This window comes from Berghia stephanieae, chromosome 12, assembly GCF_034508935.2.
Source record: "Berghia stephanieae isolate SIO BIC M18660-M18661 chromosome 12, UCSD_Bste_1.3, whole genome shotgun sequence".
Lineage (NCBI taxonomy): Eukaryota > Metazoa > Mollusca > Gastropoda > Nudibranchia > Aeolidiidae > Berghia > Berghia stephanieae.
In genome coordinates this window covers 11,815,368-11,828,147 of record NC_088371.1, presented here as the reverse complement: position 1 = coordinate 11,828,147, position 12,780 = coordinate 11,815,368, and positions in this window count along the sequence as shown.

Genomic DNA, 12,780 nt, shown 5'->3' with positions numbered 1-12,780 from the left:
GGGTTTGTTAGATCTGGCGGAAATGTACTTTGCGATAGACCAGGTCCTATCCATAGGGTAGCAAGCGATTGCTATTGTCCGTTTCACGCTACAGCAACCGGGATAATCTCCGGCTCCATGGACCGAATGGCTCTGACGGACTACTTTTGTTATAGAAATTATACGAAATGAAATTAGTCTTTTTGGAATGAAGTGACCTCTGCTTCTTTGAATGACAGTGGAAATGTTGATGTTGACAATTGACATTTTTGCGATGGGTGGAAACTCGTTGTAGTTTGTTTTGTTTTTGTTTTTTATTTTTTACTCTATATTTAACGATCCATGTAGGTTTAAAAATCAAAGTTGTGTGTTCGATGCTCCTTTTATTAAACTGTATTTCCTCCCTCGATTTAAGTCAAGTTCTTTTCATTAGTTTATACTGGAGCGTGGTATAACTCGTTAATTGTGTTCCTTCATCGTTATAGTATTCTGGCCGTGGACAAAATTTAAATCAAATTTGTCATAAAAGAAAATCATAATTGTGAGTAATTTACAACGTCATTATTATCACCTTAAAGTTAAAGCTTTATTGTTTTTAGCAGTGAATCATGCTTCTTTTATGAATTAATTGTATCAAAGGCATTGATCACGATAGTTCATTTTATTAAATCATAACAATCTCCTGATTTTCAAGACACATAACTTATGAATGTAAACAACTCTTACCTCAATATTCCAGACCGTACGAACGGGTAACGCTGTGGGAAAACGTCAAAGACACCGAGTAGACACTCACAACCAGTTGGAACATGAATATCGAAAAAGAGAGTTTATCAAATGGACATCAGCAGCGGCTGCTTTTGTCAACAGTCAGAACGTTCAATTCCGACCCATTCGACGAAAGCTACGACTGCGGTGATCGTTACGAGAATATTATCGGTGGGGAAGAAGCCGTCCCGTTTTCCAGGCCGTGGACAGTTTATTTAAAGATCAAGTTTCGAAGCAGTGCTTCTATATGTACGGGAACTCTCATTTTCAAACCAGTGGATCATAACAGCAGCTCATTGCATGTTCGACAGAGGATATGCACGCGCCCCTTTACATTTTGGTCGTGTTGGGATCACATGATGTCAACAACTGCTTAAAAGAAGAGCCCATCATATATAAGGTGACTGTAACAGGAAACGTATTCGTTCATAGACATTACTATCGCTTGCTCTCTATGAATGATGTCGCTCTTATTAAGCTACCAACGCCCGTGCCCCGTCATCCGCACATTAAGCCTGCGTGCCTTCCATTGACCAAGCGTGTCCCAAAGATCGGAGACCCTTGTGACGTGGCTGGATGGGGCGTCATTGATTTCCAAAAGGATTTAAATGACGACCAAATTACACATGATGAATGTCATTATTGTAAAATGCATCTCGCCCGGTGGTATCGATAAAATATGTGTCGGTCCACCTCCTTCTGTGAAAGAGCGAATACAAAGCACGTGTTTTGGGGATTCCGGTGGACCTTTGCTGTGTCAAATTGAAGGGATTCAAACACTCAGCGGAGTACTCTCGGGCGGCGATGAAATGTGCAGAGGTTCGAATGAGCACCCCCGACGTTCTCCAGTGTCACAGAATATCTAGAATGGATTGAAAATACTATGCGAGAGAATTAAAAACACCAGTTCCACTTCCACGTATTTTTGTTTTATTTTCTCTCGTTGGTTAATTTGTTTATGTTTCTGTTTACACACGCGCGCGCACGTACACACACACACACACACACACACACACACGCACACACACATACATGGCGCTGATATGATCTAATGGTCCTATTACACGCATCCATAAACACATACTTTTTAAGCCTAGCCCCACCGGCTGGGTTACCGACGGATAATTATTGTGAAGACTATCTTGACAAAATCTGCCAGTGTAATCAGACATATTTTTATTAATCCGCGGATTATCTGGAGTTGAAAAAAAGTTTTCAAAATATCAGGCGCTGCATATTTCATTTCGAGATCTACGGATCATTTTTACGCAACCAACAGTATCTTTCTATAGTACGATACAACCGGTGTTATGCGCCAAAATCAGTCTATGCAACAAACGCTACCATGGTCATTTTTACAACCGGAAAGCACTGTCAGTGGTAGACTTGGATCTTATCCATAGTGACCTTTACTAATTACTAACAGTCAGTTTTCCCGTACAATCAGCTGATTTCGAATCGGCCCGAGTTCTCAGCCTTCTCGATTCTCGATCCACTTTCGATTTCACTCTTTCGAGCGCAAAGCTTGTATTTTATTTTGGTTGCAACGGTGTCTTTATTCTCTTTGGACTATTTACTGTCACATACTACTATACCTATAATATTTCCACTTCACGTTGGATTACCCTTGTGTTTGTAGTACAGTAGTGATGATCTTGCAAAATCCATGTAGTTTTCTACTAAAATGAAATTCAAGAAGCTTTCAAGATTTCCGAAGTACTTTCAAAATCAAGTTTTCAAGGAGTCCTTGAATTTAAGGAAGCCGCAGGAACCCTATATGTCTTTTGTATTTGTAGCTGTTCCATGTGACTAGGTACAACCCAATGCTCTCAACCCACAAGGAAGGTTGAGGTTTCGAAAGTACAAAAAAGAAAAGACCTTTGAAAAGGACAGATACAGTGCAACCCGATATAACGACATCGTCGGGGACCGGGAAAACGTGTCGTTATAGAGGGATGTCGTTACAGAGAGGTTTCCTATGTGTGTATATCAGGAGGTGTTTTGGGTCTTGTGTAGTGAATGTATACTTTTCATTTTCCCTCTGTAGTTTATCCGGGCTTGGGACCGGCAATGAATGGAGAGTGGACAAAGGATTTATAAACAGTCCAGTGTTGACCTGTCACAGGCATTCATTGGGTGAAAGGCGAGTCTTCTGCTTGGTGAAAGGCGAGCCTTCTGATTGGCTGCGGTGTTGTACAAATGTGACTATTGATTGCTGAAAAAGAAGCGTTTTCATTGGCTACAATAAGAACTAGCTCTGGGCTTATTACGAGTAGACAACAAACATAGAATGGAAGATACCACTTGTAATAGTTACGAACAATTTCATGGTAGACAAACACCTTCAAGGTTTGTCGACCAGAAATGTCGTTATACAGGGTTTTTGCTGAAATGTACGTCGCTATAGAGGGGTTTTTATTACTAATGATATATAGTAAAATAAAATGGGACCTGAGTACCATGTCCTTTTTATAAAAGGGAATGTCGCTTTTAAACGGATGTCTTTTCATGGGGGTTGCCTGTATATCATAGTAAAATAGGTAGAGAGGACAACACCAGTTAAATATTGACTTTGGGTTCGCTCGGGTTTTGTTTTTTATTAGGCTTCCCGTTAAGAAACATGGAATAATGATCGAAAAAAAAGTACTATTTTATCTGTCGGGTTCACTGCTTTTTTTTGCGGCCGCAAATATCAGGGCGATCCGCAAATTTTGGAAAAATTTCCCAAAATTGGCAAATCGTGGAAATTTTTTGGGAAAAATTGGCAAATCGCGTGGCAAATTTTTTGGGGGAAAAAAAAAAGAAGAGAAAACAAAATAACGAAAATAAAAAGGCAAAACTTGAAAAATATTGCTCTCATGCCTCGCAGTGTATCGCATACACTGCAATTCCCCAATTTTTGTGATACCCCTCAGCATGATTCACGACTATATTGAAAACGGGGGCCCAGTTCTGTGAGAGATCTGATACTGGAATTAAAAAGATCTGACCCTATTTTGGAAGCCCGTGGCAGATTATGTTCCACTCTCACTGCATTGGCGTCCCGGTATCCTTTCCAACATGCCGTCGCGATGCTAAACCGAAGTTTTTCTCTTTACAGAAGGCGAAGACCCCACAAAAACAACACCAAAAGGGCCCGTTTTTCCCTTTTCTACAATAAGTTTAAACGATGCCTCTTTTTTTTTTTTTTTTAGTATTTAAAAAAAAACTAGGGCCCTTTTATGAGTGACTGAAAGTGTACGTTTGTGTGGTTTTGGTGTGTTGATTAAAGTTTGGGGGATAAATCGTTTTTCATTGTGAAAAAAATAAATGAAAACCCCTTTTTAAATTTAAATCTTTTTTATATTTTTTTTTTTTTCTGTATGCGTTTTAAATTTTTTTTGAAACGTTAAATTCCCCCTCCCCCAAAATTTTTGGGGGTTTTTTGGAAAATTTTGGGGGGGGGGGGGGGGGCAAAATTTTTTAGGCCCCAAAATTTTGGCCCAAAAAAAAAAAAAGGGGAAAAAAGGGTTATTAAAAACCCGGGCCTCTTGTTTGGGCCTGGATATATTTTTTAAAACATCCCCAAAAAATTTTGGGCCCCCCAAACCGGAAATTTTTAGGGTAAAAACAAAGGGCCCATTTTCCCTGTGTTTTTCCCAAAAATGGTTTTCCCCCGAACTCCTCCAGAACCCCCCAAAAAAAAAATTTTTGAGGAAACCAAACCCTTTCCAAAAGGGGCTTAAGGGGAAAAAGGGAAAAGGGGGGAAAAAAAGGGTCCGGGGTTTTGTTTTTTTCGAAATGAGGGGCCCTCAGGTTTTTTGTTATTTTTTTGGTTTTTTTTCCTCCCCCGTTTAAGTAATTCTCACTAAAAAAGTACAAAACCCCCCCGTCATCTGCTTTTTTTTTCGGACGCATTGGAAAGTGGGGCCCCCCAAAATTTTTCGGGGGTTTTCCCCAAAAAAATTTTTGGAAAAATTTCCCCAAAAAGGGGAAAAATTTTTGGGGAAAATTTTGGGGAAACAATTTCAAAAACGACTTTGGTGGAATTTTTAAAAAAGTTAAAAATGTAATTTAAACTTTTTGGGTTTTGGTTTTTAGTAGGGATTTTTTTATTGGGGGTTGTAGTAGTAGGGGTGATGGGGGGTTGTGGGTTGTTGTGGTAGGAATGAGGGGCCGTGGTAGTAGTTTTTGGAGTAGTGGTGGTAGGGTGATGTGGTGTTTTTGGTATAGTAGGGGTTTGGGGGTTTGGGTTGAGATGTGGGGGTGGTGGTTGTTAATGGTAGTGGGGGGTTGAGAGGGTTGATGTAGGGGTTTTGGTGGGGTTTTTTTTCAAGGATGATAATGGCTTTTTGTTAAAGGGGGGAAAAGGGCCTCCGTTTTTTCCCCGTTTAAAAACCAAACCCCAAAGGTTAAAAAAAACCCAAGGAACAAGCGGTTTTTGTTTTATTTAATATATTACTAAAATTAGTTTAAATCCGTCTTTTTTTAGCTTTAAATTTTTTTATTTTTTCAAAACTTTTTTAATGGAATTGCCCTTTCCATATGAAAAAGGCCCTACAATGCTTTTCAAATAAAAGGCCAAAAAGTGTTGTTTTGTTTTGATTTTTATTTCTTAAAGGGGGCTAAAATTTCTTTGTTCCCGAAACATAGTGTCTAAAATTTTAAAGCCTTTCCCGGAAAAAAGAAAGAAGGAAAATTAAGCCCCCCACCATTGCTTTATTCAAATAATATATTTTTAAATTCTGTAAACCAGTGATTATAAAAAAGAGAGAGGGAGAAAGAGGAAAAGAAAAGAGAGAGGGGAGAGAAGAGAGAGAGAGAGAGAGAGAAAAGTGGGGGGGGAGGGGGAGGGGGGGGAGGGGGAGGAGGAGGAGAGAGAGAGAGAGAGAGAGAGAGAGGGGAGAGAAGGGGGGGGGGGTGTTTTAAAAAAGGCCTAGGTCCCTTTCCAACGGGGGGGAAAAAATTCCAAAACCATTTGTCCCTCTCTTCCCTTAAACCCTTAAAACCCAACCCCTTAATTCAAAGAACCCATTGGTCTTTCTGTAAAAATTGTGACATTGGGCCTTTTCTTTTTGGGGCCCGACGTCAAAAAAACCCGGGACCGTCACCAAATTTCAAGGACTGAGCCAGGGTTTTTAAAAAATATACAAAAGACATAATGGTGATTTTGGGTTTTTGGGGGAAAATGTTTTCACGCAAAAATTTTCCGACCCAGGTGAAATTACCCGACTTTTTCCCTAAAAATTTTTTTTCCCGGAAAAAAAACCCGACTTTATCCGATTTTCCGCCCTCGTTTGGCCCCCCGGGGAAACGGGGGATGGGGTGGTAAGGGAATTTGGCCCTGTGTGTCTGTATTGCACACCATGCTTTGGGCAGATAAATTCACAAAAGAAAAATATAGGGAAACCCGCCAATGCCATTGTAAATCCCCAAAGTGGTCGAAATCCCCCCGATGATTAAACAAATTTTTTTTTAAATGTGGCCGGGGTAAAAATTACAGGGGAAAACCCCTGATTTAACGGGGATGGGGGGGAACCGGGCCAAAATTTCCTGTTTTAGTTTTTTTTATAGCCGCCCCCTGTCACTTTCGGGAAATAAAAAGACAAAAAACCCTTTTTTTAAAAAGTGATCTGATACATCGTTTTCCCTTCCCTTGCCAAAAAACTCCCAATGGACAGGGATCTTTGCGCATTTTAATTTTAAAATTTTTAATTACATGTATGTTTTAGATAAATTTTTCCCCTGAAGGACAGCCCGGTGAACCCGGGTTTCCCTTTGAAAAAGATCCCTAATTTAATTTTGTTGCGATTCGACCCCCCGGGTTTGGAGTGAAACCCTTCCCAGAGTGAAATTTACATTTAATTCTATGACCCTAACTGACCCTTTTAAAGCAAAAAGAAAAAAGTATTTAGTCTGCATGATTGAAAACAAAATTTATTTAAAAGCTAAAAAAAAACCCCAAAGCAAAATGATCATCATTTTAAAACCCTTTTCCTTTCGAAGCATAATCTAGTGTTCAGATTAACCCTTATTTCTAGGGGGGGAACCCCCAGAAAACCCATAACTTTGATTTTTTTTTGAAAATTTAAAATGGCTAAAGAAATTGCAAAAACCCAAAGGGGGGCTTTTTACTATTAAAAAATTTCGAAACCCCCAAAAGGAAATGATTCAAGAGCCCCCAAAACCACGAAAATTTTTTTTTTTTGTAGTGTGGGTATGGATGAAAGAAAATGATGATGCTCTATTTGTCGGGGTTGATAAGGGATGATGTGGGGGTTTGTGGTTGGGGCCCAGGGCAAGGGCTGTGATGGTGGTTAAAAGCAGTGGTGACAACTATTACTATTTCTTTTGGAAAAAAAAGGGGAAAATTTCCCCCTATGTGATAACAATTTGAATCCCCTTAAAAATAGCCCCTTAGTGCTTTTAAAAAAAAACCCTTTACGCGTTCTTACTCGTCCCCATTTTAATAAAAAATAATTTTAAAAATTAAAACCATACAAAATTTTAAAAGAAAAAATATTTTAATGTAAAATTTTCAAAAAAGTATTTTAAATTTGGGTTAAAAAGGGAAAAAAAACCCATTTATTTTTACGTTTTTTGGGCCCAATACAGCCCTTGATTAAAGGCTTCATTGTAAAAGGGGGTTGGGTTCTTTTTTTTTTTTCCCACTTGCAAGTTCTTTTTTAACAAGAATTGGAAGTTTAAAAATGAGATCTGAGCCAATTTGAAGTATAAAAAAAGCTTAACTTATATGAAATAATTCAATGAAAATCTTAAAAGTGGTGTAAAAAGGTTTCATAGTGAAACCGCGTTTAATAAACCAACGGGAAAAGTTAAAATTATAGTACTAGCACTAGTACAAAAATGTGACTATCAGTGATGTGAAAAACAGATCAAATGTATGGAAAAAAAGTGGGACACAAGTTTTAAATTTAAATCACCTTTAAAAGAATACAATCGGTTTTTTTTTTTTTTTTTTTTTTTTTTTTTTTCCCCCCCCCCCCTTTTTAATTAAAAGTTAACTTTCCGGTTGGTGCAATAATGATAAAGCCGGCAGAAGATGGCAAATCCCCGGAACCCAATTTTTAAATTTTCCCTAAAAAAGGGGGAAATTTCCCGGGGCCATATGCGGGAACTTTTTTCCATGATCTTGATATAACTTTTTCTTTTTTTCTTTTTTAATTTTTTTTAAAAGTTTTATTACCAATGAAATAAAAAAAAGAAAGGGGGGAACCACTTGGCTTCAGGCGGGTTTTTCTTTTTGGGTTTTTCCCTTTGGTGAAAAGGCATTGTTCCTTTTTTTTAGCCGATTTGGTTAAATTTTGAGGCCATGTTTAAAACCCAAAATTTTTTTTTAATAGAGACGACAGAGGTAAAAAAGGGGGATTTGAAATATCCCAGTTTATACCGCCCTTTTAAACCCGGGCCCTTGTTTTACAAAAAGGGTTTGCATGAAAGGGGTTCGTTCGGGGGAACCCCGTTTTCGGGGCCCAAAAATTGGTTCGGGGAAGGAAGGGAATGAAAAGGAACAAATTGGGGAACCCTTCAAATGATTTCAAAGGGCCCCTTGCTGGAGTATTTGTGGGCCAAAAAGGGACGAGACGTTTTTTAAAACAATCGGAAACCCTTTTTGGGAAAACTCCTAAAAAATCAAAAAAGACAATGTGCCTCAGGGGGTAGGGTTTTGCTTGTATGGGAAAGGGTTTGAGATTTCTATCCTATCACCCCCCCGCTGGGGGCTGTGGGGCCTTGAGCCAATCACCTCCCCCTACCCAAAAATTGCAGGGGAATGCCTGGGTTATTCCGGGATTTCCCCTTGGAATGGGCCCTAGGAAAAAAATTTCCCCCTATGGGATGAATTTAAGGGATTTTTCTTTTCTTTTTTAAAGGGTTATAAACGTTTGTTTTCGAATTTTTTTAAAAAAACCTTAATATAACATTAGAATTAGATTGCTTTGCAGGGAAAAGTTGCTACATTATGCATGTTTGTGTAAAAGTTCCCCAATTACGTTAAAAATTTTAAAGGGCGCTTGAGCTTTATGGGGCCAGAAAAAGGAAAGATGGGGGGAAAAGTAGATCTAAATTTTAAAAAGCCCCAAAGAAGAAGACAAAAGGGGACCAATTCAAATAGGGAACTAAAAGATTCCGGATCAATCTCCCGGGAGGGCCCTTTTGGGGAAAATTCCCTCATCCAGGCAGAAGAAAAGGACCCCACTAAAAGTTTTACACTTAAATGTTACAATGTAAAAAAATTCAAGTTTGATGACCATATAACAGAAAACAGAGATGATTACAATGAAAAGCCCGTCCCCCAAAAAAAGGGGCCACTATAAAATTTAAACTGGTGCCCCCCGGGCAAATGTACCCCCAAAGGACCAGAAAAAAAACCCCAAAACCCAGAACAAGAGAAAAACATGGAATGGAAAGGGAGAAAAAGGGGGATGAAGACAGCAAGCGGGGGGGGGGAAACCTGCCCTAATAAGGGTTTTAAAGGCGCTTGCAAACATTTAGGTGATCAGCCCCAGTAAAAAGGGGGAAAATTGGTTAGTAAAAACCCATTTTAGACGTAAAATTTAAAAGGACGGGAAAAAAAAAGTAAGAAAAAGGGGGGAATTTGGTACAAATAGGAACGGTTGAAGTTTTCCAAAGACATATCGTGAGATTACCAAAATTTTTTTTGTTTTGTTTTTTTGTTTGTTTGTTGCTTTAGGTCTTTTCCCAACACAAGTGAGGTTTATGAGAGACGCTAAAAACAAAAAACAAGCAATACAAAAAAATGGGTAAAAATTTTAAATCAAAGAAAACCTTTAAAGATATCCAAAGCTAAATTTTAAAAACCAAAGAACAACAGGCAGAGGATTTACAGGAAAAAAATACCCCCGTAAAAAAATAAAATCAAAACCCCCAAAAGAAGCGGATGGCTGTAAAGGAAAAAAGAAACGACTTCACAAATGGATCGTAAAAACCCAGGGCAAAACATCTAGGTATAGGGATTCAAGGGTAAAGTCCCCCCAACCACCCGCCCCTTTAATGTTTCACAAGACACCAGCCCCAAGACCCCGGTTTAAAAGGAATACACTCAAATGTTAACAAATCATTTTTTAAATTTAAAAAAAAAACAAACAAAAAAAGAATAAAAAAAACATGTTTCAAAAGGGAAAAATAAAAATCCCCCCAAAAAAATTTTATAAACTTACTGTCAACCGTTTCCCCCCCCAACCCAAGGACTCCGCCCAGGGTCGAAAAAAAAACTTTTTTTTTGAGGGTCTTACGGCGTTTACAAACTTTAAAGGGTTTCACTCGGGCCCCAGAAAAAAAGGGAAAAAAAATGGGTTAGTAAAATGTTTTTTGAATTTTAATTTAAAGCAACCAAGTAAGCAAGAAAAAGGGGCCTTTTTTTCGTTTGGGGAAAACAGATGTAGTTTCCCAAAGCCCAAGAGCACCCCTTTCAGTCAGGTTATTAGTTTGAGATCACTAAAGGGTCTTTTCAGACACAAGCACGGTCCCCCCCAAGGGGTAAACACTCAAATGTTTAAAATCATATATATTTTGTAAATAAAAAAAAACAGAAAAAAATTATTTTCCCAAAAACTAATACTTTGACTTTTTCCCTTTCCCACCCAGTCCCAAGAAAAAAAACCAATTTAATTTCCCCCAAGACAAAGCATTTTGGAAAGATAAAGGGGGACAAAAGGGACGTGTAAGTGCCTCCTGCCCCCCTATGGGAGGTAAGGAACCCCCCCCAGAAGGAAGAAAAAAACCCTTGAAAATTCTTTCCCAAGAGGGGGGGGGGAAAAAATGCAATGGGGAAAACGTCCCGGGGGGAAATAAGAAGCAAGTCCCCCCCGGGCCAATATGGGGGTAAGGAACCCACCCGGGACTGCCTTAAGCCTTCCACATCGGGCATTTGTGCAGCCCCGAATTGGGCTACAAGGGGTCAAAATTTTTGGATAAAAAGCTTTTTTTTTAAATTGCTTTTTTTTAAAGTTTTTAGGGCTTTACAAAGCTTGCAAAAAACTTTTTAGGTTATATCAGCCCCGGGAAAAGGAAAGAAAATGGGTTTTTTTAAAAAAACAGTTTTAAACTTTTAAAGCCCCCCCAAGCCGATTTTAAACCCTTTTGGGGCCGCTTCCCCTGGGGGCCCCCGCAAACTGTTGAGGCCCGCATCGCCCGTCTCCCCCCGGGGCCCCCCCCGAGAAAAAATGGATCGGGTTTACTTTGTTATTGCAACGAATCACTTTTTTTATTCAAACCGGAAACTTGAAAAACGAATGCGATCGTTCTTTTTCCTTTTCCCTTTTACCCCCGGTTTAAAATAGGGGATGAAAATGAGTAATGAATTCAGAAAAAGGGCCCTTTCACGTACCTCACTAGTTTGTTGCGTGGCGCTAGAAATGAGGTTTTGGAGATTTGGTGTAGCGTTGAAGAGGTTTTTGGAAATAAACCCCGCAATATCAAAACCCAAAGAAAAAAAAAGATGAAAACCCGATGGTGGGGATGGAAAGACGAGGCGTTAGCACCCGTCAAGGTAAATTAAAACACTGGTTTCGGAGTCGAGATTGACAAAAAATGCGGGGGAATGGGGGTGCGGGGAAGGAGTTTTTTTTTTTTAAATTTTTTTTCCCAATTTTTTGAAATCAAAACATTTTCCTTTTTTTATATCATTCGAAAGCAAATTTATCTGGCTAAAAAAAGGAATTAAAATTAAAATTTTTAATGTCATTTGGTTCTCGTTTAAAAATTTTTTAAACTTTTTTGTTGGTTTTTTTTTGTTAAGATTTTAGGGCCCCCTTACCGGGGCCCCTTTCAGCTTTTTTTTTTTTTGAAACCCGGGCCTCTAGGGGTTTAAATTCAGCAAAATTGAAAAAACAAAAAAAAAAACTTTCACAAAAAAACCCAAAGACAAAGTGTGCAGTAAAACCCCACAAGGGAAACAGCTTGCTTCGGCTAAAAAATTTTAAAACGGACCTGTGACCAGTTTCCCAACTTCCCAGTAACAAAATTTTGGGAAAAAATTTTTAAAATTGAAGATGTCACGATAGGATAAAAAAAAAGTTTGGGGGGAAAAACCAATGGACTTTGGGGGAAATCTGGAATTTCCAATTTAAATTTCAGGAGAAATTGGGCAGATTGGGTGACTGCAAGGAAAAAATTTTTGGGAAACATTTTGTCATTGGGGGAAAAAATCAGGGCCTATTAAAAAAATAAAGCCTTTAACAAGTTTAAATTAAATTTTTCAACCCTTTTTATTTCATCTGCCCAGAAAAACCCCCAATTCTCTCAAGTAGTTCCCCCAAAAGAAAACCCCCCCCCCTGAACATATTTTTTCAATAAATAACACTAATTTTTCCCATTTAAATTTGCCCAAAAAATTTTCTCAGCAGGAACAAGAAAAAAAACAGTAACGCTTAGCTTGTTCCATTTCTTTTTCTTTTTTTAATTTTTTAAAAAAAAGGGGAACAAAGACGAATGCAGGGGAGTTAGGGGCTTGAAAAAAACCCTTTCCGTTCCCTTTAAATAAAATTTGGTTTCCAAAGGGAAAAAACCCAGTAACACAGCCCTACAAATTATGTCCCCTTTTTATTCTCAAAATTTTTCTTTAAGATGAAAACCCAGGGTCTGATTCAAATCCCTGTCTTGTCATCACGCCCGTCATGTCTTTTGCCCTAATTTTGGGTTTATTGAGGGAACAAAATCAAAATTTAAAAATACTCTCATAAAACCTAAAAAAATTATAAATGCCCTAAACCTCAAAAAAACGCACTCATGCACACTATTTTGGGAAAAAAAAAAATTTACTTTGTAAAAAATTTATTTGGTCAAATAATGCCGGGCCATTTACAAAAATATTAAAACGGGATTCAGTTTTAAAAATTTTGTCAATTATCTTACTCCCCAAATGGTGGTGTTTAAATTTTTAAACCGGGGACCCAAAAACTTAAAACCCCTGCTGTTGAAAGGGAAAAAAGAGCAACAAAAAGGGGCCTTCATAAACAGGACAGACCCTTGGCTCTGACGGGAGGAACCCCAGAGAGAAAAAGAGAAAAGTGA